At 35.0% G+C, this 25,240-nt stretch overlaps 1 long non-coding RNA gene and 1 other non-coding gene across 3 annotated transcripts in view; one reads left to right on the top strand and one right to left on the bottom strand.

Moving 5' to 3' along the window:
* Window positions 1-25,240, top strand: part of LOC136826310 (uncharacterized) — a 162,373-nt gene that overhangs the window by 46,098 nt on the left and 91,035 nt on the right. The gene's annotated exons all lie outside the window — the stretch shown is intronic.
* TRNAI-AAU (transfer RNA isoleucine (anticodon AAU)) lies at window positions 8,356-8,429 on the bottom strand. The gene has a single exon. It is a non-coding gene; the product is annotated as a tRNA-Ile (tRNA).

The following is a 25,240-nucleotide window of genomic DNA, read 5'->3' on the forward strand; positions in this document are numbered from 1 at the left end:
GAATAATCATCTTTACCTCAAGCTTAAGGGAGTACAATCAACATTAGCATCTTTTTATGCCAAGTGGGTGATGTGCCTTTTTCAGTATTAAAATACTGAAAAAGGCGAGGTTACTAAAGTATACTGTAAAATTAAAGTGAAGGTATACTTGCTACCAGTTCATGGAGTACACAACTCAATTCTGTTTGCAACTCTCTTGCTGCAAATTTCGTTAAATCACTCTCTACGTAAATGCCCGGTAGTTTTTGGAGCAGTTATGACCCCGATCTGTAAACAGGGAATCCAGGTTCATCTGGTAGACAAGCAGGCAACCGGTCTACATTAACCTTCAAAACGGTGAAATATTATCAAGAGATAATTAGTATTGTCTTTGGATGGTTGATAATTGTTGTTTAGGAGTGACTGTTTAACATTCTGGATCCTGAAAGCTGAGAAATATTTTCTCTTTCTGCCAAAATGAGCAGCATAATAGCTCTTTGGAGCTCTGCCAAAACTGACCCTGAGATATGTGAAAGTATTATATTCAATCGTAAAGGTTTCCTTTAACACAGCATTTCTTTACAATTCATGCTTTCAAATCAGAAAAAAATTATTATTTTATTAAAAGCATTTGTATAGCAGACTATTTCTAGGGCTGTTGGTTTTGTCTGAGATCAGCGATTCATTTTTCTCCGTCTTTCTGTGAAATCTTGGCTTCTCCATAGTTGCCAGGAAGTCTTGTGACAGGCTATTTCCCTGAGGCATTCTCCTGTCTGCCCTCGGTTAGTTTATGAGTCATCTGGTCTCGCGAGACTTGCAGTGCCACTCCAGGGTCCCCAACGACCTATTGGAGAGGATAAGAAAGGGGAGGAGAATTAAGGTAGTGTAGCAGTAGTGGGCGGCGTGGTAGTGGTGGACTTGCGGTCAAAGCTGAGGTCCGAAGGCATGATTATCGTTCGAAGTTTCCCTTGACCAACACCAGTTCGGGACTAACTCGGTGTTGAATGACCTAACCGCATTCTCCGTCTCGCATAGGCCCAAAGGGTGGTGGAGGTGGTAGGCAGGTAGGCCTATGTAGCTTGCTTCTTCTTTCTTCTTCTTCTTCTTCTTCTTCTTCTTCTAACAGGAGTTGGAAAAGCAGGAAAGGACGGGGGAGGGGGGAAAATGGGGCCAAGTCTTTGTCATAAACCCAAGTGTTGCATTATGCTTATAGTCACGGTGGATCACACAGCTGCTCTCTAGGAATGTCTTACGCCATCGTGGAATCTCTCTCTCTCTCTCTCTCTCTCTCTCTCTCTCTCTCTCTCTCTCTCTCTCTCTCACACACACACACACACACACACACACACACACAACAACTCTTTTCATGCACTCTTATTATTTTTATTGATACTAACGGGATCAACAGCTGTGGTGATGATAAAAATAAATATCAAGTTCAATATTTGTAAATGTCTAAGCAATTCTTTTACGTGGATATAACCGGCTTTGTTAGAAAAAATTTTACCTTTTTGTACCATTAGCGAATTTCTTAGTACCAAGCTGAATATTCTTGTAAGACCTTTTTTCAAATTAAAGCGTTAAACTGTAAAAATTAGGAGTGCAAATTAAAGTTAATGTTAAGAAAACTGCCTGAAAAAGTGTAGTTTTTCGTGTTATCGAAACGTTGGGGACTTTGGTGGACGTGAACTTTGTTAGCCAAGTTACGGTACAGAAGATCATCTCAACAAAGCACAGAGAAACTCAAATAGTATCTTAAGTGAAAAGATTTTGTTTTCCCAATACGTTTTCTAACAGTCAAATAACTGGACGCGTTGTATTTCAACATATTTGTCCGCTCAATATTTGTTTTCTTAGTTTTCTTCTCTTGATGATTATCAGATAAAAGGATAATTATATTGTATGCGATCAAACTTAATTGTTGAAAGATATTTTTGTTTGAAGAAAAAATTAGATTGCGTTAACGTGTTAGTTTTTAATCTTCTCTCGAAATTTATAAAAGAACAAGAGACAAAATGATAGATGTTATGCCATGCAGAAATGAAAAGAGGCTGTCCTTTCAGCGTTTTATGTTACTGAAAACTTACGATTACAACAAACATTTATACAGTAACTCATTTTATGAAAAATCTACAGTGGCCCAGTCGATTCAAGCAATGAATTGTGTACCAGGTGGTTAGTAAATACCTGATAGTTAGTAGAGTGTGATGTGTCGCAGCCATGTTGGAAAAGGACGTGGGCCTAACATCATTCCGAAATAAATGGTAAAAGAAAGCGCAGGTTAATACTCCCTGAAGCCAAACCCTCTAGGGTGGAAAAGACACACACACACACACACTCACACTCACATATATATATATATATATATATATATATATATATATATATATATATATATATATATATATATATATATATATATATATATATATATATACATTCACATATTTGCCAGTATACTCCCACCTACAAATCTTTGCAAATTTCGGAAAGCTGCTGAAAAAAAATCTTCTAAAATCACCAACAGCAGAATGTCTCTTAGCGCCATCTAACCCGAAAGAGAGAGAGAGAGAGAGAGAGAGAGAGAGAGAGAGAGAGAGAGAGAGAGAAATTTTTGAGGATGAATAGCAGCGTATATATTAGAAGAGAAATAGTGGAAGACTGGATTTGGGAGATGGGTAGCGGGAAAGTGGGAGTGGGGAGGGGGGTGTTTGGTTTGAAGTCGGGGTCGTTGTGAATCAGGATTTTCGGACTGGCCACGAATGACAGGGCGAACTGTGTGCGTGTGTGTGTGTGTGTGTGTGAGACTTGGACGGGAAAACTGGCTCCGAACGAATATCTCACAACCACACACCCGCCACACTAATATGCTGGCTGACCACGGATATAATAGCCATGCTAGTTCTCTCGCTAAAAGGGTTTCAGAAAAACCGCCATCTCTCTCTCTCTCTCTCTCTCTCTCTCTCTCTCTCTCTCTCTCTCCCTTTTCTGTATCTCTAGCTAGATATTTAGTTAACTTTGTAGCTGTTTAGATTAAAACACTTGTTTTTCCTTTCGCGTAGATACTAAGCCTTGTAAACTTCTTGTTATTTTATAATAAGAACTGAAAAATTTAAGCTGAGAAATGTTTGTATATATTCTGTACTTATATATATATAATATATATATATATATATATATATATATATATATATATATATATATATATATATATATATATATATATATATATATATATATATATAGGTGTGTGTGTGTTATTTATAAATATACATATGTGTATAAATACATACATACTGTATATATACATATATATTCTTGTACAAATCTATCTATATATCTGTCTGTGCGTATGTATATATATACAGTATATATATATACGCATGCATACATACATGCATATGAACAAACTTGCTATATATATATATATATATATATATATATATATATATATATATATATATATATATATATATATATATATATATATATATATATATATATATATATTATAATGCCGTTGACCGGGCGCATTTGGCAAATCCCGTCCCACGCGAGAGCGACAGAGAAATATGAGAGAAATATTTCGGCGATTATATCGAGAAGAAATATATGCCTCGTAAAGTCGCCTCGAATAAAACCGAAGCCATTAAATCCGGGGGTTATTCCGGTAACAGGCATCTTGTCAGCTAATAAAAATGACCGAATGGTCCCTCAGAATGCGAGCGCGAAGCCTCAGACCGATGAACAGATATCGTTTTATCGCCGGGACGAGACTCCGGGAAGCACGCAGGAGGGGGAGGAAGAGGAGGAGGAGGAGGAGGAGTTCTGGAAATCCTATGGAAATCTCGTAAAGATTATGGCACGGAGGAGGAGGAGGAAGGGGCGTTCTGGAAATGCTATGGAAATCTGGAGAAGATTATGACACGGAGGAGGAGGAGGAGGAGGAAGGGGAGTTCTGGAAATGCTAAGGAAATCTGGAAAAGATTATGGAAATTGGACAGTTTTCATATGAGAGAGGTACTTACGCAAGATGGCAGGAGATTCGGAAATTTTGTGGAAATCCGATGGTTTTCATTTGAGGAATTTTAAAAGATTATGGAAATTGGCGACTTCGGTTCGTAGTTAATTCCGTTATCTCAGAGGGCTGTGCCCTTCTGGGTGAAGCTTTCAGAATTACTCTGAAAATTCTGCTGTCCATTTCTGTACATCCCCATATTTATTTCCATATATGCCTCCCTGTTGAAATCCAGTTATTATTAATACATATTGTGACTCTAAGCAGCCATATTGTATTCGTTCAGATTATTATTATTATTATTATTATTATTATTATTATTATTATTATTATTATTATTATTATTATTATTATTATTATTACCCTGGTGACTGATTCTGTAGCATATCTTAAAAAAAAACGGTTAGATGAAGTTCTATGCCGCATGACATATAAGATTTTATAGAAAACCTAAAAATTTCTCACGAACACCTAACGGAAAATTAGTCCTATTTAGCTGCTGTCATCTGCATATGCTGGCAAATGAGCTGATGTCATAGCGCATGCAAATTAGGCTATGGTGGCCATGTTTATTTGGTAGCGTGACTCAGAATTTGTAAAAATTGATTCAACTTGGAGATTTAAAGTCAGATTATACTCAGATTCGATGTGAAGGCCACCAAAGCGGATCAGGTAGAAAAGTAATATATACAGTATATATATGTATATGTGTGTATGTATATATATATATATATATATATATATATATATAATATATATATACTGTATATACATATATATATGTATATGTATGTGTATATGCATATGTATATCTGCTTGTATGTGTGTGTAAGTAGATTACATTCAGTTGACATAGGCGCAGAGACGTGGAGACTCCAAAACCCAAACAAATCGCGTGAATACGAGCAGTCAGTCCAAGTGGGCACCGCAGCAGCTCACATTTGCTAAGGTCCTTGGATTACTCCCGGACTGTAAATAAGAATAACTGAAACCAAACTAAATCCAATCCATCATCCAAGATGGTAAAATAAGAAACATCAAAAGCAAAAATGATAATGAAAAGTGAAAATGAAATAGCCAATCCTCTTCTTTAAGAAAGGGAACCACTTAACAGTTTTGCCAGGGCTTCAGGCAGATATTCAGTAATAAGACAAAGACAAACAAACCACAGTTTCAACTACCGATGGTGATTACCCATCGCCGTATTAAAGACTGTATTAGTGACAATTGTCAATCACCAGCCATTGTTCACTGACTGAAACATAATGCCTCAAACCTGTTGGTAGTCTTTCAGTGAAGGTCCGGCGCAAACAGCAGAAATCCAAGATTGGTTCCAGAGATTTCAGAAGAAGCTTCTTAAAAATCATTTCATATTCCCAGTACCTATTGGGACTCAGAGTAGGCGTAGAAAAGTTAAGTATACCTTAGTTTTACCAGACCACTGAGCTGATTAACAACTCTCCTAGGGCTGGCCCGAAGGATTAGACTTATTTTACGTGGCTAAGAACCAATTGGTTACTTAGCAACGGGACCTACAACTTATTGTGGAATCCGAACCACATTATAGCGAGAAATGAATTTCTATCACCGGAAATAAATTCCTCTAACTCTTCATCAGCCGGCCGGGGAATTGAACTTCGGCCCATCGAGTGACAGTCCGCAGCTCTATCGACTCACCCAACAAAGTAAGTGTAGAAACTCACACAACTTGTTGCCGACCTAAAGCTCAAAAGCCTGGTTATAGAAGCATTCAGAATGCACTGAGCAGTATCTTGACTGCAGCTCTCTCAAAGAAACTGTTTTTACCACTGTTAAACTCAAATATGTTCACTGTCATAAAGAATTTCCTTTCATCTTACCACGGTCACTTGAGAGAACCAGCTTACTTCTTGGTGAAAACAGAAGTTAATAAACTACAACCTTCTGTCATGCATAAGACTTCCCAAGAACCATGAAGAAAATTTACATGAAGTACATAGAGCTACATGACTTGTGTATGTATTGAAGCATCCATTAAATCTATAAAAAGATGTAAAAATTTATATTTTCCTCGCTTGCAATCATGTTATCACGTCTATACCAAGTGTACATATGAAAATTCTTCTTTTGAAATCACGTATTCCCAACAGTCAAAGTCCTCTCAGAAAAGATTTCAAGAGGACCCCATTCTCACTGACTCCACGCACTTTACATTCAAATCATCAGCACAGCCACCCTTTCTCCTCCTCCATGCACTACCGAGCACAAATTAAGACTCGCATAAATATCCCCTTTCAGCCACGGAAGGTGATAGTCTCTTTTTCCCGTCACGAATCTAGACTTTCAGTGATAGGCGTATCCAAAATATGTGAGGTAGTTGAGGAATTATTATGGCAATTAGAGGAATGCCTGTATAACCGGTAAAAGTGACCAGTAGATTGGCAAGATTGATATAGGTATGTGTTTGTGTCTTTATGTGTATTCTTGTTAAAAACTGATAAAAACAGGGAACAAGAAAGCCCAAAAATGCCCTTGTCCGGATGTATGAAACTAAATTAGAGCAGAAGAGCAGTGCGTTACAAGAATTATCTCTTCCTCTTGTTTGGAAAAGGTTAGACTCTACCGGACGTATAACAGTCTTCTTTCCAGTACATGAGTGTTGTAGCTCACTGTTAAAGCACTGGTCGCGGCTCAATATTAAAGCACTGGTCGCGGCTCAATGTTAAAGCACTGGTCGCGTTTGCAAGGTCCGTGATTTGACCCTGGCCTGTCTCCTATCAGTAATCCCAGCTACGAATTTGTTGGCTGTGGTCAGAAAAGTACATGATTACCAACTCATCCCTGGAGACTTCCAGACACTTCCAGTTCTCAGTATATATATATATATATATATATATATATATATATATATATATATATATATATATATATATATATATATATATATATATATATATCAGAAAATAGCCACACAACATCACTGTGTATAGAGATTCATACTACTCGTGTTAGGCTTCAATAAGACGGGATAGTTTAGATTCCAGATTCTTTTATTGACAAAGTACAATTTATCGAGTAAAGCAAAGAATCTGGAATCTAAACCGTCCTGTCTTATGAAGCTTAACATTTAACATATATATATATATATATATATATATATATATATATATATATATATATATATATATGTGTGTGTGTGTGTGTGTGTGTGTGTGTGTGTGTGTGTGTGTGTGTATTTGTGTGTTTATTTTGCTTGATATCTTTTCCTGAAACGTCAGATGGTATAATCATACGCACAGATTTTCTGGTTCGTTGTAGTACTTCATTGGACGAGTTGGGTAAAGTTGGTGATATCTGTGTGCTCAATTACATATCCTTTGGCTTTTTATTCAAGGACTTCTAGGCCTTGATGCTGTATTGCTTCCCAGATGGCTAAAAAATGGGTTGATAGATAACTTGAAACTCCAGTGGGAGCCTCCAGATTTTATGGCTGGAAAATATTACATTTGAATACTGAACTCTGGCCAGGCTCTAGTGCAGAAAGGAACATATATCAGAAAGTACATACGTTTTAGTCATTTTTATGCCTCTTGATATGTAATATCTCGTGAAAGAAATCAAATTCATATATATCTGATTCATGTTTAAGGTCATATTCAGGTTCTGTGGAAGAAAACTCTCTCTCTCTCTCTCTCTCTCTCTCTCTCTCTCTCTCTCTCTCTCTCTCTCTCTCTCTCTCTCTCTCTCTCCAATAACATTCATGATGAACCATTTCTAAAGATGGTAATCATCATACCTACATGATATATGAGATACAGCATCTTGGCTTCCTCTTGTAAAAAAAAAAAGTAGGTTTCAAAAGATGCAATTATCAATGCTCTAGTACCTGATTACCTGTCTCGCTGAAGTCACGTTGTATGAAACCCATCAACGTTAAACACTAGTGCTGCAGTGTTTCTGAGTGAAAGAGGAAAGAAATATGATTGGTTTCTTTTGTGGAGAGGGGGGAACGGGGAGTATTACCTTGTTGAGGTCCTCTCTTTCTCAATTATGATGTGATATTTAATAAAACATTATAATGTATATATATACTGTATATAAATGTGTGTATATATATATATATATATATATATATATATATATATATATATATATATATATATATATATATATATATATATATATATATATATATATATATATATATATATATATATATTCAAGTTTCATATTTCCCTACATTCCATCTGCAACCAACAACAATCGCTGTCCACATATCGGGTTAATAGTGTCATACCAGATTCTTAACAAACATGTCTGTACCGTTCCTTTCCTCGTCTGATTTGGGGATCGAACATGGGTAAAAAAAGTATTTCACCTGGCCCGTATGGGGATCGAACCCACGACATCCGCGTTATTAGCACGGCGCTCTAACCAACTGAGCTAACAGGCCGATGGAGACGTGAGATGGGAGATGCTGCGCGCTTCTCATGAGTCACAGATATCAACACTACCTGCACTGGGAAAGGATGGTTTGTTCTTGCCATGGATGTTGAATTAAAGACGTTAGATGATTTATAATTATTCATTCACATTCGTTAATTATATGGGCGTGGTTGTCTGTGTCTGTGTTTAGGTAATTCTAATGTGTAATTTATATGTTAGATGTTGACATGAAATTACTGAAAATCGTTCAGTCCTTTTGAACACTTAAAACTTGCTCCCACCGGAAAGGGATAAGCACTTAGGATTTTTAGTGCTTTTTTTGTTGACTTAGCAAATTTTGTTTGTTAACCAATTTGTTATAAGGCTTATTTGTTCATTGATGTGTCTTTTTCTTTTTTTCAATCATAGATTCTCCGAGTACTACGCTTTTTGGCAAAACTGTTTATTCTATTTCTTATATGTTATGGTTTTTCTAACTAGAGCAATAACTACAGAGCGATAAAATCGGTTTTTCGGCGTTCAGAGTTCTTGTCGATAAGGAGCAAGAAGAGGAAGAACCACAAAAACAACAACAGCAACACCGCCGGTGTCCCGCTACTGATGTATAACCTTGTTTGTCTCGCTGGCAGTGGAGCCCACTCTGACCTGAGGTCATGCAGCGGTGAGCCGGCAATATTTAGGGTCATGTCCCAGGTGTCATGTGCTGAAAATCACGTCCCTTGGGTCGAGTAAAAGGGTGGTAAGGGCCCACAAAACAACACGTATGGGGTTGTCACCGAAGTGGCACCGCCGTATTTAGTCACTGGAGTTTATGGGGAGGAGAGCGGTGTGTTTGAGTAACAGGAGGCCCGGATTTTGTGTAGGTGGGTGAGGAAAGGGTGTACGCGGAGTTGGTTGACTACCGTTTGTTTTTCTCCTTGTATGTGTGTGGGCATGAATGCCTGGCACTTCTGGGAATAAGAGGTATTTACCACTGGCCTGCGGGCTTGTGCGTTTGGCATTCCTGTGACTTTTTTTCAGGCCTTGCATGTTTCAGCTTCTAAAGGCTTTGACTTACTTCCATTTTTTCTTTTCATCTTAACATCTTTTCCTGTTTCCTTATCATTCTTCAATCATATCTGCATTCGTATAGTGATCTACGATACATTTTACATATCTTCAAATCCACGACGTCTAAACTCGCAGTAGTTTACTCTTTTCATAATTAATCATTTTTCTTTTTATTTTTTCTAATTTTTCATTTTTTTTCTCGGCCTGGCTTGCTGGAATGAGTGCAACACGATATCTGGTCTGCCGTTTCAATTAAAGATTTGTTCCACGCGATGTCCGCGTTGTGGGTCACTAAAAACTCATTTCCACTTTAGTTTTTATGTACAGAGTTACAAGTGTGTTTGTTTGCATGTATGAATGTGCATATAACACATTTTTTTTGCGTGGAGTTACAAGTGTGTTTGCATGTATGAATGTGCATATAACAATGTTTTATTTTTTTTTTTTTTTGCGTGGAGTTACAAGTGTGTTTTTGCATGTATGACTTTTTTTTTTGCGTGGAGTTACAAGTGTGTTTGCATGTATGATTTTTTTTTGCGTGGAGTTACAAGTGTGTTTGCATGTATGATTTTTTTTTGCGTGGAGTTACAAGTGTGTTTGCATGTATGAATGTGCATATAACACATTGTTTTTTTTTTGCGTGGAGTTACAAGTGTGTTTGCATGTATGAATGTGCATATAACACATTTTTTTTTTTGCGTGGAGTTACAAGTGTGTTTGCATGTATGAGTGTGCATATAACATTTTTTTTTGCGTGGAGTTACAAGTGTGTTTGCATGTATGAATGTGCATATAACACACTTTTATTTTGCGTGGAGTTTTTTATTTTGCATGTATGATTTTTTTTTTTTTTTGTGGAGTTACAAGTGTGTTTGCATGTATGAATGTGCATATAACACATTGTTTTTTTTTGCGTGGAGTTACAAGTGTGTTTGCATGTATGAATGTGCATATAACACATTGTTTTTTTTTGCGTGGAGTTACAAGTGTGTTTGCATGTATGAATGTGTATATAGCACATTGTTTATTTTTTGCGTGGAGTTACAAGTGTGTTTGCATGTATGAGTGTGCATATAACACTTTTTTTTTGCGTGGAGTTACAAGTGTGTTTGCATGTATGATGTGCATGTAACACCCTGTTTTTTTTGCATAGAGTTACATGTGTGTTTGCATGTATGATTTTTTTTGCTTGGAGTTACAAGTGTGTTTGCATGTATGATTTTTTTTGCTTGGAGTTACAAGTGTGTTTGAATGTATGATTTTTTTTTTGCGTGGAGTTACAAGTGTGTTCGCATGTATGAATGTGCATATAACACACTGGTTTTTGTTGCGTGGAGTTACAAGTGTGTTTGCATGTATGAGTGTGCATATAACACACTGGTTTTTTTTGCTTGGAGTTACAAGTGTGTTTGCATGTATGATTTTATTTGCTTGGAGTTACAAGTGTGTTTGCATGTATGATTTTTTTTTTGCTTGGAGTTACAAGTGTGTTTGCGTGTATGATTTATTTTTTTGCGTGGACTTACAAGTGTCTTCGCATGTATGAATGTGCATATAACACATTGTTTTTTTTTTTTGCGTGGAGTTACAAGTGTGTTTGTATGTATGATTTTTTTTTTGCGTGTAGTTATAAGTGTGTTTGCATGTATGAATGTGCATATAACACATTGGTTTTTTATGCGTGTCCGCTTGTCTTCTGCATTCTTGTTAACTTATTGCGTCTAATTTTCAGGCGTTTAGAATCTTAAAGACGTAAAAATGTACGATCCAAATTATACAATGTTGTTTTATGTATCTCCATGGAAAGGACGTAATAAAAGTTTTCCATTCATATTACCAATATAGAATTTCAGTGTCCGGAGGACATACAATAAAAAGTCCTGTATATTAATCTATTATATATAACAATAAGCAGTTTCGGTAAATCAGTTTTAGCTTCTAACTAATGTGATTTGGCGTGTCCTGACCTAGCTTTGAAAATAAGTCACTACATTCCTTTGCCTTCCTTTTCATTTAGAACATAACATCTACAAACATTTAAGAAACATTATGATATAGAGGCTGTGGTAAGAGAAAAAAGCACCGACAAACGAGGGGGGTTTGTGCAGCAGACGATATATGGCTGGTTGTTTGTTGTGACGCAAGTTTAGAACACACACACACAAACAACTTTTTATCGTGGGCAGGTTTTTATCCACCTATACAGTCATGGTACAAATTGATTGTGATGCCGGAGACATTTATAAACTGCCGACGTATAACTTGCCCAGTCCAGCACGTAGTGTCTGCCGGGGCGTCAAGTTAAATTCATCATTAGACGTACTTACGAGAAACTCTGCGATCTTATGTTATGTAATGTAAGTCATCAAAATCATATAAATGCGTCTACTCGAGATAGATATGTTTATATCCTTTTTGTACGCTCTTTGGTTAGGATGTTAAACATGTCTATTTAGGATGCCATGTGTAGATGTGTACTTCTGTATACCTTATTTTAACATCAGTGCATTAGAGCGGATACTAAATAAGTTCCTACGAAGTAACCTCAGGATAATAGAAATAAATAAGATAAGCAAATTGGTTGAGTGTTACGATGTAGTCAGTTTTACTTTGTATTACATGGCTTTTCCTGGCTTCTTTAGTCCCTTAAAATTGAGCATTATTTATACAGTATATACATACGTCCGTACATATATATATATATATATATATATATATATATACATATACATATGTACTGTATATGTGTGTGTGTGTTTGTGTGTGTGTATAGGCATTTGTGTATACTTACAATTATTTAAGTTTTGTGTATACTTACACTGATTTACGTTTTGACTGTTAATCTTTTTCTGCAATAGGATAGCACAAAAAAGGCCACGAAACACGGCGTTTTACAGCGCTTCGAGTAGTCTTTACTGCTCATTTACTTTTACCCATTAACAGAAGAGGCCAACTCAGTAATGGCAAACATGGTTTTTCTCAGTCATTAACAATAAATTAGTCCCCGACCTGTCGTAAATACCGGGTGATGAAGTGGCAGCCTTCATGCAAATTTAACGATCCCTTCTTGTCTCTTCCTCGGGATGTGTATTAGGCAGAATTTTACGGTTTGTTCGTTTTGTTAATTCGAAGTTGTTTCCAGTTAATTGGGTTGTGGGTCGGGTCGGCGGCGGCCGCCGCCTCCCGTGCGAGATCCGGACAAGATAAAGCCACTTCGACCTCCGTCACGTTTTCTGCTGACGCGGCCACGCCGCCTTCGGTTCGGCCCAGCCAATTTCCACCGAGAGGCCTCCCTCTCCCTTGGCCTCTCCAGCCAAATTGCCGTGCCCCGGACTGGGCACGAAACGTGCCCTCCTTTTCCTCGTAAGGTGGTCATTTACAGAGTATTGTGCTCCTTTTCAGGCGTTCTGAAGGGCATTCCCATGTGCAAGTTGGGAGGATTTATGAGTTGTTTCAAATTGTCTGGTATTTTTTCAGTGGACCTGTATAAATAGATTGAAAAAAGAAGGAATAACTACAACTTCGGCAGTAAACGAAATAAGAAATGAGTTTTCATTATATATAATGTATATATATACATATACTGTATATATATATATATATATATATATATATATATATATATATATATATATATATATATATATATATATGTTGTTGTGTGTATGCATGTATGTATACGTAACTATAAAATATTTTCTATTAAAAGGGAATTCTATTTAGTAAAGGTTACCCATAAAAACACCAAGGAGGGTAGGTTTTAGAGTGCTATACTTCGGAAACGAAACTGTTGTTTCGAAATATAATGCAGCAAAATCTATCCCCTTTGGCGTTTTATGTGCAACCTTATTAGATATATATATATATATATATATATATATATATATATATATATATATATATATATATATATATATATATATATATAAATTATATATATATATATATATATATATATATATATATATATATATATATATATATATATATATATATATATATATATATATATATATATATATATATATATATATATGAATGGATAGATAAATGTACGCATTCTTTGTTTGGATGCAGTATATACTGTACGCTTTTCGTTCTTACTTATCGTAAATTTCCGGTTTCCGGCAAGGTACTTGGTTGAAAATGGTATTTTCCGAGAGTGCTCTGTTTTTTTCTGTTGTTGGTAAAGTTGTTGAGTTACAATGATATTGAAAATCATCATTATCATCTCATCTAATGATAAGTATGTGATGAGTGAGGTTGATCCCACTATGATAAAAGCAGTAAAATGCGACAGTAATAATAATGATAATAATTATATGTTTGACAGGCAGTTGTAACAGAAAACACGGCAGGTAAATATTATAATCACAGTAATAATTATAATTACTATTCTTATTATAAACAGGAAGTCGAAAACGTCATGTCACAATAAATCACAGCATTAAAAATAATAAGGTATTTTTCCGTCGTCGCTTATTGACTTCCAAGAGACTTTTTCTTTCCCTCTTTGTAAGGGAACGTTCTCAATCTCCGGTGAAGCAGAAGAAACGAGAAATTACAGCCGTCCTTTCCTAGCACTGATAATTGTAATGATTTATGGCTCCGCCGCGTCCTTAGTGTTTTGCAAATAAGTCTTCGCCAATTTCTTAACTTATTTTCTTTATTATTATTATCATAACTCAACACCATGGAGTTATATTTTTCTATTTTTTTATTCTTATTCTCATTCAGAATTCAACTTTCTGTAGGCTCAAAAATTTCAAAGATGGCGCTTGGAAACTGGATACGCATTCGGACTGTGATTGTGGCGACGAATCATCACCACTAGATTATTATTATTATTATTATTATTATTATTATTATTATTATTATTATTATTATTATTATTATTATTATTATTATTATTATTCAGAAGATGAACCCTATTCACATGGAACATGATCACAGGGGCCATTGACTTGAAATTCAAGCTTAAAAAGAATATGGTGTTTATTTGCAAGAAGTAACAGAAATTAATAGGAAATACAGAAAGAAGAGATCAGTTATTAGAAAAGAAAAAATAGTTTTACCAATTAATAAAAGGATAAAGAGCAAAATGAAAAGAAATCCGTTGATCGCTCTCATCCAGTAAAAATTTTAATTGAACACGTTCAAATTTTAGTCAAAATATCGATTTAACTTACAGTTTACCTGGGGCCATGATATTTCCATTTGCCCCTCTTTAGAAGGGGATTTGGCTTGTTCTTGCTATTATTATTATTATTATTATTATTATTATTATTATTATTATTATTATTATTATTATTATTATTATTATTATTAATGTTGTTGTTGTCATTGTTGCCTTTTGTTAGTTATCTTGTTATTTGTCATATGTTTAGTGGACTAAAATATGGATGCATTTTGGCCTCCGTGTTGTTTAACATGGTACTGGAATAAAATATGATTATGCAAATGAACAACAAACTGGTAATGCAACAAAATATATAAAGAAATGCCGAAATGATGAACAAATATTTAAGAAGTTTGTTGACATCTAAGCACATGAACTGCAGTGGCAAGAGCACGTAAGAACTGTGGCTCGAAATAGATGCTACCACAATTTGCCTTCAGCCATCAAAGGAAAATAGGTATCAGATCCATCGAACAGAGAATGGAAATGTTTGAACAAATGGTGTTTACTTTTGAGACGGCAATGTAGAGAATAATGAGGAGTACGATGGCTGACAAAGGCAAGTAGGGTGGAAGGAAGACCAATGGTTAGATTCAGAAGACAGAGAGTCTTCGCACGTTGGATATTGATGATCAAGATGAAATAGAATGTTATGATGTAGAGAGTCTGGTTAAGCTAGCTGCAGTGGGTCGCAATTCTGCGCGAGTGCCATCATAGTGAGGAAGCGAGTATTGCGTTTGGTTAACTTAAGTTTATATTGATACGTGTCGAATTTTAATGATACTTGATATGGTTATGGTCTTGATCAAGAATTATACCAGTTCTTCTGCTACTGGAAGGAAAGTCCTCCCACCTGGGACCTTACGTCTCGGATTTGTGGGTTCAGTAGACTTCCAGGTAACTTTTCATTTCTATGTTTGTCTATCTCTAACTGAAGGTATACTGGACTTTTTATGAGGATTTTTGTTTATATCTAAATTTTCCACAGGCGCATGTAATGTTAATATTTTAATACTGAATGCTGTTTTGTATTCTTTATTTTTACTCCTGTTTTGACTTTTTATCTGTCTTGGGTTAATGTTTATGATAATATTATGCTTGGTAGGTGTTGTTGGTTGATTGCTTTCCGCACGTTGTTTTTTCTTTCGAAAGATTAGCCTGAACTCAGCATGAAGACTGAGTCTGTGTAAATATGTTTGTCGTCAGCCTTAAGAAGTCTTAAGCGGATGCAATTCATTGCAGTCTACCCTGAGGAGTGTCTCGTGATCTCACGAAGCCGTAGTTGGGAAAATTCACCCCAAATTTCCCACAGTGGGCTCCTTGGTCCCTTTCGATGCACCCGCGGGTATCGACATTGTCAGGTAATGCTGCAGTCCCCTCTTTGTCCTGATCCCACAAAGAGGTCCCTCCCACCTATGAAAGGTGCGAATGGGCTGTTTGTTTGTTGTTATGGTTTGTCCAGTCATATAACCATGTTATACACCCATAAACACAAACACAAAACATACATACATATATATATATATATATATATATATATATATATATATATATATATATATATATATATATATATATATATGTATAAATATACATGATTTTGTGTGTGTAAATAAATATATATACTTATATGCATATGTATATATAATTATACATATATATATATATATATATATATATATATATATATATATATATATATATATATATATATATATATATATATATATATGAACATAATCGAAATTCTTCCTTTTTCTTTAATGTTCCTCAAATACTTTTATTTTCCATTATCTTGATGTTGTTGCGATTTTCTAATGGACTCGTTGAACCTCCCCGAAAGGCCAGTCTTTTAATTTTAACAAGGATTTTGTTTCCATTGATCTTAAAATCACTTCTCTATCTGGACAGTCATGGAGAAGCCACGGGTGTTCTGGGCAGTATATATATATATATATATATATATATATATATATATATATATATATATATATATATATATATATATATATATATATATATATATATATATATATATATATATATATATATATATATATATATATATATATATATATAATATATGTATACTGTATATATATATACATATATATATATATAATATATATATATATATACTGTATGTATATATATATATATATATATATATATATATATATATATATATATATATATATATATACTGTATATATATATATATATATATATATATATATATATATATATATATATATATATATGTATGTATGTATGTATGTCGAGCCCAACATATTAGTTTCCCTACTTACCTGCATATTTCTTCTAAGTTGACGAAACAGTCGTCCACAGCGTCTCTTCCGTAGTCAGCCGCTTACGAGTCTGTTATTTCGAAGAGAATTAGATTAATGTAATTATATCTCTCAGAAAGGCGTAATAGAGACGAAATGGTAGCTTATTACTTTAATGATGAAAGTTAACTATAAACTCAAGTACAAGTTATGGTTACAGTTACTATCTTGAAATCACTCTTGTTAGACAGTTCAGTTAAGTCTGTTTGGGACCACGAAAGCAAGGGGAAGCTGCGTCTTCTCTTATGGGTTGACTGAGACTCGAATGCTCTTCTTCTGGCTTCTGGCTTCTCTGGAACCCCCTCTTTTTTCTTCTTATCTTCCAACTCATCCTTTTCAGTCCCCATTGGAAGATTTTATCTGTAAGGCCTCCCCTCGAACAACTTGATTGGGAAGGACGGTGGTGGGTGTTGTTCAAATCTCTCTGTTAGGAACAATCGTTTGTCGATTGTTCCCTTAGTGGATTGTTGCCTCCTTTGTTTTTGTTTGTTTTTAATTTCTGGCGAGTTGACGTCAGTCTGATGGATGGCGTCAGACTTCGCCAGTCAGGTTCGTAGCAGCAACGAGCCAGGTTCTGGAGGGCAGAACGACCGATGGTCCAGGGCAGCAGCAGCAGGTATCCGTACCTGCGACTTTGCGAGTCAGGTTCTAGCAGCGAAGAGTTTCTTGAGGACGAGATGGTTGCCGTGTCGGCTCTGTCATGGTCGTCGTAACTGGAGGAGGACGTCAGTACGTTTCTTGGAGGAGGAGATGGTTGCCGTGTCGGCTCTGTCGCGGTCGTCGGTACTGGAGGGGGACGTCAGCACTGTGCGTGAGGACATGATGGTTGTCGTTTCGACTCTGTCGGAGTTGTCCTGCAGTGTTCCTTTGAGCTGCCAGTTTATGTATTTAGTTCTACTGCCTGGGTATTATTTATATTTTTGAATGGCTTATTAATTTGCTTTTGTAATGTTATTGTGCTGGTCACTTGTTTGTGCTGCTAATGTTTATTGTGTTTTTGATTCATTTATGTTTTACTGACCAGTTAATTGTTGCTGCTCCTTTAAGTGATTGATTCACTTGTTATAATGTTCATTTAATTGTTTATTCTAAATTGAACCAATTGACTCGCTGTAAATGTGTACTGTGCATAATCTATTGTAAATAAATTAATTTTAAGGTAACTTTTTTCGTTTTGTTCTACTCCTCCCTCCTTTGTTTGTCACCTCTCGTCAGTCATTACAGCCCAATTGCTTGTTTATTTTAAAGAACCTGTCGATCTCGAAAAGCGAGATCATAATACTCTCCTTAGAGGATTTGATTGGAAATGACCTCAGGAGGAGGTGTAAAGGACTCCTCCCTAGAATGTTTGATTGGAGAGGTGATGAACTACATCACTTTGTCCAGCCCCTTTTCCCTGGAATTTCCATGTAACGCCTCCTGTTGAAGGCGGGGTTATAGATATGGCTGGAATGTTAGCTTCTGATGAGGTGCTGAGTGATCCTTAGTCAGCTAAATCACGAGGGCACAGTTTCCAGATTTTATGATCGGCTTTATGGCCCTGGGCGCGATGTACTCGCTCACTGTTTTGAGTTCGTGCAAGACGGTTTCTTGCCGTTTGCTTACTCAACACTTCTAGTCTCACAATACATAACAACCAAGGCTTAATTCTCTCTCTCTCTCTCTCTCTCTCTCTCTCTCTCTCTCTCTCTCTCTCTCTCTCTCTCTCTCTCATGCTTTCCTATCTAATTTTTCCCTATACCTTTACATCACTCGGTCTCGCTATCCCACACTGCCCTCAGTGTGACAATAAAAAATATAGTTTAAATGAATAACTGTAAATTTACCTATAAAATAAAGCACTTACATGATTGCCCATATTGTAAACACACATAAAATATTGAATAATTCATGTCAATGTAATAATGGTAAAATATCAGATCAATAATATATTGTAGAAAATTCATGCACTAAACAATGAATCATTACTTAAAAGAAATAGTCATACATACAATGAATTATCACATTGTAAAATGGTTAATTGTAATAGTGGACATATAATAAAATCAACAACATATAAAGAAATTGGCAATAAATCATGCCTATAAGAACATTATTCTTCTTTCTTGGCCCTTTTAATTTCTTTTTATCTTCTCAATATTTGAAATTACTACACGTTTGACTAAAATTGCAAATACCACAATTACAAGTAAGATTATGACTAAATTGAACAGAGACAAAATTGGTGAAACCTTTTCTTTGTAGTAGAAAAACTCATCTACCAATGGTAACGCATTCAGTTGTTTTAATTCTAACTGAGACAAGTGAAACTCTTTGATATTCTTAGAATAGTTCATGTATGGGATATTTTTCTTAAATTTAAATTCAGTGAAAACATGAGGTTCATAGTACAACTGGTTTGGTATTACTAACTTGCAAGTCTTATCAAAAATGGACGTTCTTGAAACTAACTTCTGTACTTAGATTATGGCAGTTAATTATGGCTGTCACAGTATCTAGTGAAAACACAAAAATTGACTGTTCTACAAGGATGGAAACAAATCTGTGTTTGGATAAACTTGTACATAACTCTTTTTCTTGATTTTTGTTGTCAATTATTTCTTGAACACAAGGATAGGCATTTGTAGTTTCGTAAAGGTTATCAAGGTTGCAAATGTATTCTTTTCCTTTAAAATTATGCAATCTTTTAATTGGGCATCAGTAATAAATGACACCAATAATCTATGTTTTTCTAATGCAAAATGGATGTTGTTGACATTTGAAATTATTACATTTTCCTTTATCATCATGGGGAAAGGATGTATAGACATCAGTACATCTGCATCTTTCTGATTAAATGGTAACACTGAAATAATCTTATCCTCCACTACCTTTGTGGATTATTAAGTTATAATATGTTATAACGTGCTTTACCGTAGTGGTATAATGCCCTTCTACCAAATGAAAATTAATTATATCTTCTAATTCTTTAGGAGTGATTAAGGTTGTGCTTAACATTCCCTTATAAGCTAACAAGACTGCGTTTAACATGTCTCTATGTTCTTGCAAGATAATTTCACTCTCCAGTATGAAGTTATTCAAAAACTGTTGATTTTCTATCATATTTAGTTCCTTTGTCATCTTCCTATTAATTTTTGTAATGAATACCTTTAGCTTTTCTATTTCTTGGCCATTTAAGTTTTGAGAAGTTATCACCTTATTTATCACGGTACCTCTTGCTGCTGCCCACGGTTCCAGCTTTTCAATGCGATCCCTTTATTTTTCTACATTAGATTCAGTTGCGACTCCAACTGAATCCTGTTCCTATAAAAGGTAAGAGGGATCTTTTGGATCTTGTATTTAGGATATTTCCTATGTCATTATCTAATCTTTACGACAATGGTAAGGCACTCTTATTATCACTCTTCTGTATTATGGATTTGAGTTCTTTTTGAACCTCTTTCAAAGTCAGTTCATTGATGAGCACTGAAGACACATTAATACTTACAATTCCTAAATCCTTTATTAATTTCACAGATCCTTTTTCTCTAGTAGTGCACCCTTTCGGATGACAACTTCGGATGACACGAATTGAAGTATTACTATTATTAAGATGAGCCGCATGTTTGTTTCTGTAAGAATAAGCCTTATCAGATGTTCTATATGCATGAGGTATTTTAATTTCTACAAATACATTTTACATACTGTATGATATTTCAGTTCAACACTTTACATAAACTTATCTTTTTCTTAACTCATATCTTTTGTTTATTTGTTCTTCCTTATTTTCCTTCAATACTTCTAACTTTTTAGTGGACCAAGCGTCTGCTTTTATTACCTTCACATGATTCCAATGAACTACCCTTTCCTTTAGATCATTCTCGTTAATAATTCTAAGCTTATTTAATTTTAACACTTCTAATACTCTATAAGGACCATGAAATTTAGGAGAAACCTTTACATTAGGACCTTCTGGAATATGATTTTAAACATATGCCTGAGCACCTACTATAATGTCTGGTTTAGTCGTATTTTTGTCATAGTACTTTGCATGAATTTTATGATATTCATTATGTCTAGTCCTCGTTTGTTTGATCGTTTCATAAGTACGTCTAGTTTTCCATGCAATATAGTCATCATCATTATAAGTATGTCGGGGTGGTGTTGCATCATCTAGTAAGGTATTAGGTAGTCTCTTGTGGTGATTCTCCTATTGTCTCATTTACAGTATTGTATTTACAGTAAACTGTACGTCTTCCAAAGCTAAATCCCAGTCTTCTGTATTAGGTTTAACTAAAGTTTTCAGGATATCCTTTATTTTACGATTTGTTCTTTCTACTGCTCCATTTGAACTTGGTTTATATGCTGTTATTTGACATTTATTTATCTCGTAAAATTCACATAGTTTTCTTAAAAGCTCACTAGTAAATTCAGCTGCTTTATCAGAAAGAACTTGTGGACATGAATGTCTCGTGATAATTCTAGATTTAAGAGCTTCTGCTACTGTAATTGCATCTCTATTTCTTACTGGTACAATCTCTACATATCTGGTTAGATTGTCTAGAAAAACTAGTATTTGTTTATTCCCTCTAACAGTGGTAGGGAATGGACCTAAAAAAGTCCATTGACACGCGCTGGAACGGGTGAAGTTCCGATGGATATTTTTCAAGTGGAGCCTTTGGATTTACGTTACCCTTATTTCTATTACAAACTACACAATTTTGTATAAAGTTCTTGGCATCTTCACTACAATGTGGCCAAAAATAATTTTTGGTTATGATTCTACTTGTCTTTTTGATTCCTGGATGTCCTGCTAACTTGTATGAGTGGGTTAGTTCTAAAACCTCTCTGATTAGTGTTTTTGGGATGTATAGACGAGAATAACCATTCTTCTCTGTTGGTCTTTCAATCAATAAACCATTTATCAATATAAAATCAGGTTTTAAAGATTCATCTGTCATTAGCTGTCCTATTATCCGTCTGATTTCTGCATCATTTCCTTGTTGTATTAGTGGTAATGCATTTCTCTGTTTCTTCTTGGGATCTGGATAATGCATCTGCTAGAGTATTAAATTTTCATGGGATATATCTGAATTTTGGAGCAAATTCTAACACACTAATGAACCATCTATTGAACTTCATGTTATTTGTAAAAGTTCTCTTCTTAAACAAATCACAAATGGGTTTGTGATCAGTAAGTACATTGACTTTATGCTTTTTTCCCCCTAGAAGTATGTGCCTAAATTTCTTTAATCCCCAGTATAATGCTAAACATTCCCTTTCTGTAGTACTATAATTTCTCTCTGCTGCGTTTAAGACTCTACTGGCATAATATACTGCCCTCATTCTAGTTTTGTCCTTTTGTAGTAATACAGCTCCTAGCCCGGTACTTGAGGCGTCATAGGCTAAATAGAAGTCTTTGGAGAAATCTGGGTAGACTAATACAGGATTCCTTGTCATTTTACTCTTTAGCATTTGGGAAGGCTGTCTCTTGCTCTTTATTCCATTCATATTTGACATCCTTCCTTGTTAATTCTGTTAATGGTTTGGCTATTGTAGCAAAACCGTTAATAAAAGGTCTATTGTAACCTACCATTCCTAGAAATCGTCTCAATGCTTTCAAATTTGTAGGGGCTGGATATTCAACTATTGCCTTTATCTTGCCTGCTTGCATGAGTAGTCCATCTTCACTAATTACGTGACCTAAGTATTCCAAAGATTTCATTAAAAATTGACATTTCTTTCATTTGATTTTTAGTCCTGCTATTCTTAATCTTTCTAGGACTATTTCTAAAGTTTTGAGGTGACTTTCTAAAACTTTACCAAAAATGATAACATCATCTAGGTAAACTGCAACATTTTCTGTCTCCCAGAATTTGCAACATTAATCTGACAAAAGTTAAAGGAGCCGAAGTGAGTCCAAATGGCGTGACTTCAAATTGTAAGTGTTCTTTATGTGTGCTGAAGGCTGTGTATGGTTTCAACTCTTCGTCTAAAGGTACTTGCCAATATCCACTCAGCAAATCTAAGGATGAAAATATTTTTGCACCTCCTAATTGAGCTAACATATCTTGAATTACTGGCACTGGCATTCTATCTGTGATGGTGTTGGAATTTAACTTTCCATAATCTATCACAAGTCTCCAATTTCCATCTTTCTTTGGAACAAGTAGCAATGAAGAATTATGTGGAGATTTGGAAGGAATGACTACCCCATCTTTCTTCATTTCTTCTATCATATTATCAACTATGGGTCTTTGGCTTATTGGTAATCTGTAATTAGAAATAAAGAATGGTTTTGCTCCATCATCTAACAAAATTCTGTGTTGTAGGACATTTGTTCTGCCTAATTTATCTCAATCTGTAGCTATTACATCTCTGTATTTTTCTAATACCTGAATTAATTTGTTCTTGTTTTCTGGGAAATCTGTTTTATTTATCTCTTTGCTTAATTCAGACTTTAGATCAGTTACAGAGAAAAATGCTTTTTCTTCCGGTGTTAGTAAAGGATTGTTAATAGGTATTCCTTTGCAAAAGACAATGCCTGCATTTAGTGTTAGTTTGTTATCTGAGTAGTTTTGGACATAAACTTCACAAGTATTACCCTTCATGTGGACTAATGAATTATCCATTCTGACAAAGTCTGGCAATTCTTCATTTAATAACAGAACGTCTTCAACTTCTATTTCTTCTTTTCCCCTTAAATGTATTTTTGTTAAACACTTTGGATGCAAAATTACTTGTCTATTAAGTATGAACTGTACTTTATTATTATCAGCAGTGCTTACGCAACATATTTCTTCATCTTCTATATCTGCATAGTAACAATGTTCTGCATATTCACCAGTTTCTTCAGTTACTGCTATTACATTATTTATATCTATTTATTTTGTTTAATAACAATACTTCATTTAGTAATTTCCCTTCATTATCACAACTTTTTACTACATTGCTATAGCTATCGGTATTTATCTCTGTATATTTATCAATATAGGCGCCTTGTTTTTCGTTATATTCAGAATCTCGGTGATCACCATTGTTTAAATCTGGGTCATTTCTTTCTTCGGAGTATATAATTTCTTGATGTGCACATCTTCTTGGTTTTCTATTCTGTAATTGTGGGAATTGCTCTTTTCTATCCTTTTCTATTTTATCTTGAGTGTTCTCTTCATGGTAATTTATTTTATGTATGTCTTTCTCGCTTGTCGAAGCCCTCTCAGACAAATTGATCAGATTTGGGTGAAACTTTTCTTCTTCAAGCGTAAAGCATACGCTCCTTTGATTATCCTGTTTCAGGCTAATTCTTCCTTCTCTGCAGTCCAGGATGATTCCGCATCTCTTCATTAGATCAAACGAGAACAATACTTGTGTGGGGGAAAATCTGTCTTCTAGAACTATAAAACTTTCAAAAGATTTATTTGACGAAATGTCTATTTCTAAGTTCACATTTCCTAAACTTTTAATCTGTTTACCCGCTACTCCTTTTATTATTCTGCTTTGACCCTGAATTAGCGTTTCTTTAACGCCTAAGTATTTGGTTAATGTGAGTTTATCGATTATGTTTACATTACTACCTGAATCCATAAGCACAGTACATATCTTTTTATTTATGGGAACCTTAATGATAGGTAAATCCTTTCTGGTTATTTCTTCTTCGTTCAGGGAAAATACTACTTCTTTACTCTGCAAATAGGAAAATGCGGATGAACCTTCACTCCCCTTTTTTGCTAATTCTTCTGTTTTTATATTATCTTTTTGAAGGGACTTTTTTGCTGCCTTTTGTGTAAGGATAATTTGTCATTGACGTGAAGACTTGTTTGATGTTGAGCGATTGCTGCTTAATTCACTACTTCCTTATTTCCTTCTTGTATTCCGAACCAACAATTCCTGGTTAAATGTCCTACTTTCTTGCAAATCGTGCAGATTCTAGGCCTTCTGCACTCTTTGTAGAATGATTTGTATATCCGCTGCTTTCACAGGCTGTCCTTGGTCTCGCTCCTTGAGCGGAATAGTTCACTTGGGTTGAATTATTTGTGTTTGAGTGTTGACCATATTTATAAGGTTTGGGAGGACCACCCTTTGTTTGATTCTGTCTTCCTTTCTGGTTTGGATTCCATTTTCTTTTAGTATTTTGGGCATATTTTCCTTGAAAGGTAGTTGGTCTATTACCTACTTGCTGGAATTATACATAGAACTTATTATTCATTTTAAAAGTAGGATTATTATTTCTGCCTTTCCTTTCATTTTGTGCCACTGTTATTC

Source organism: Macrobrachium rosenbergii, chromosome 40 (genome assembly GCF_040412425.1).
Source record: "Macrobrachium rosenbergii isolate ZJJX-2024 chromosome 40, ASM4041242v1, whole genome shotgun sequence".
Taxonomy (NCBI): Eukaryota; Metazoa; Arthropoda; class Malacostraca; order Decapoda; family Palaemonidae; genus Macrobrachium; species Macrobrachium rosenbergii.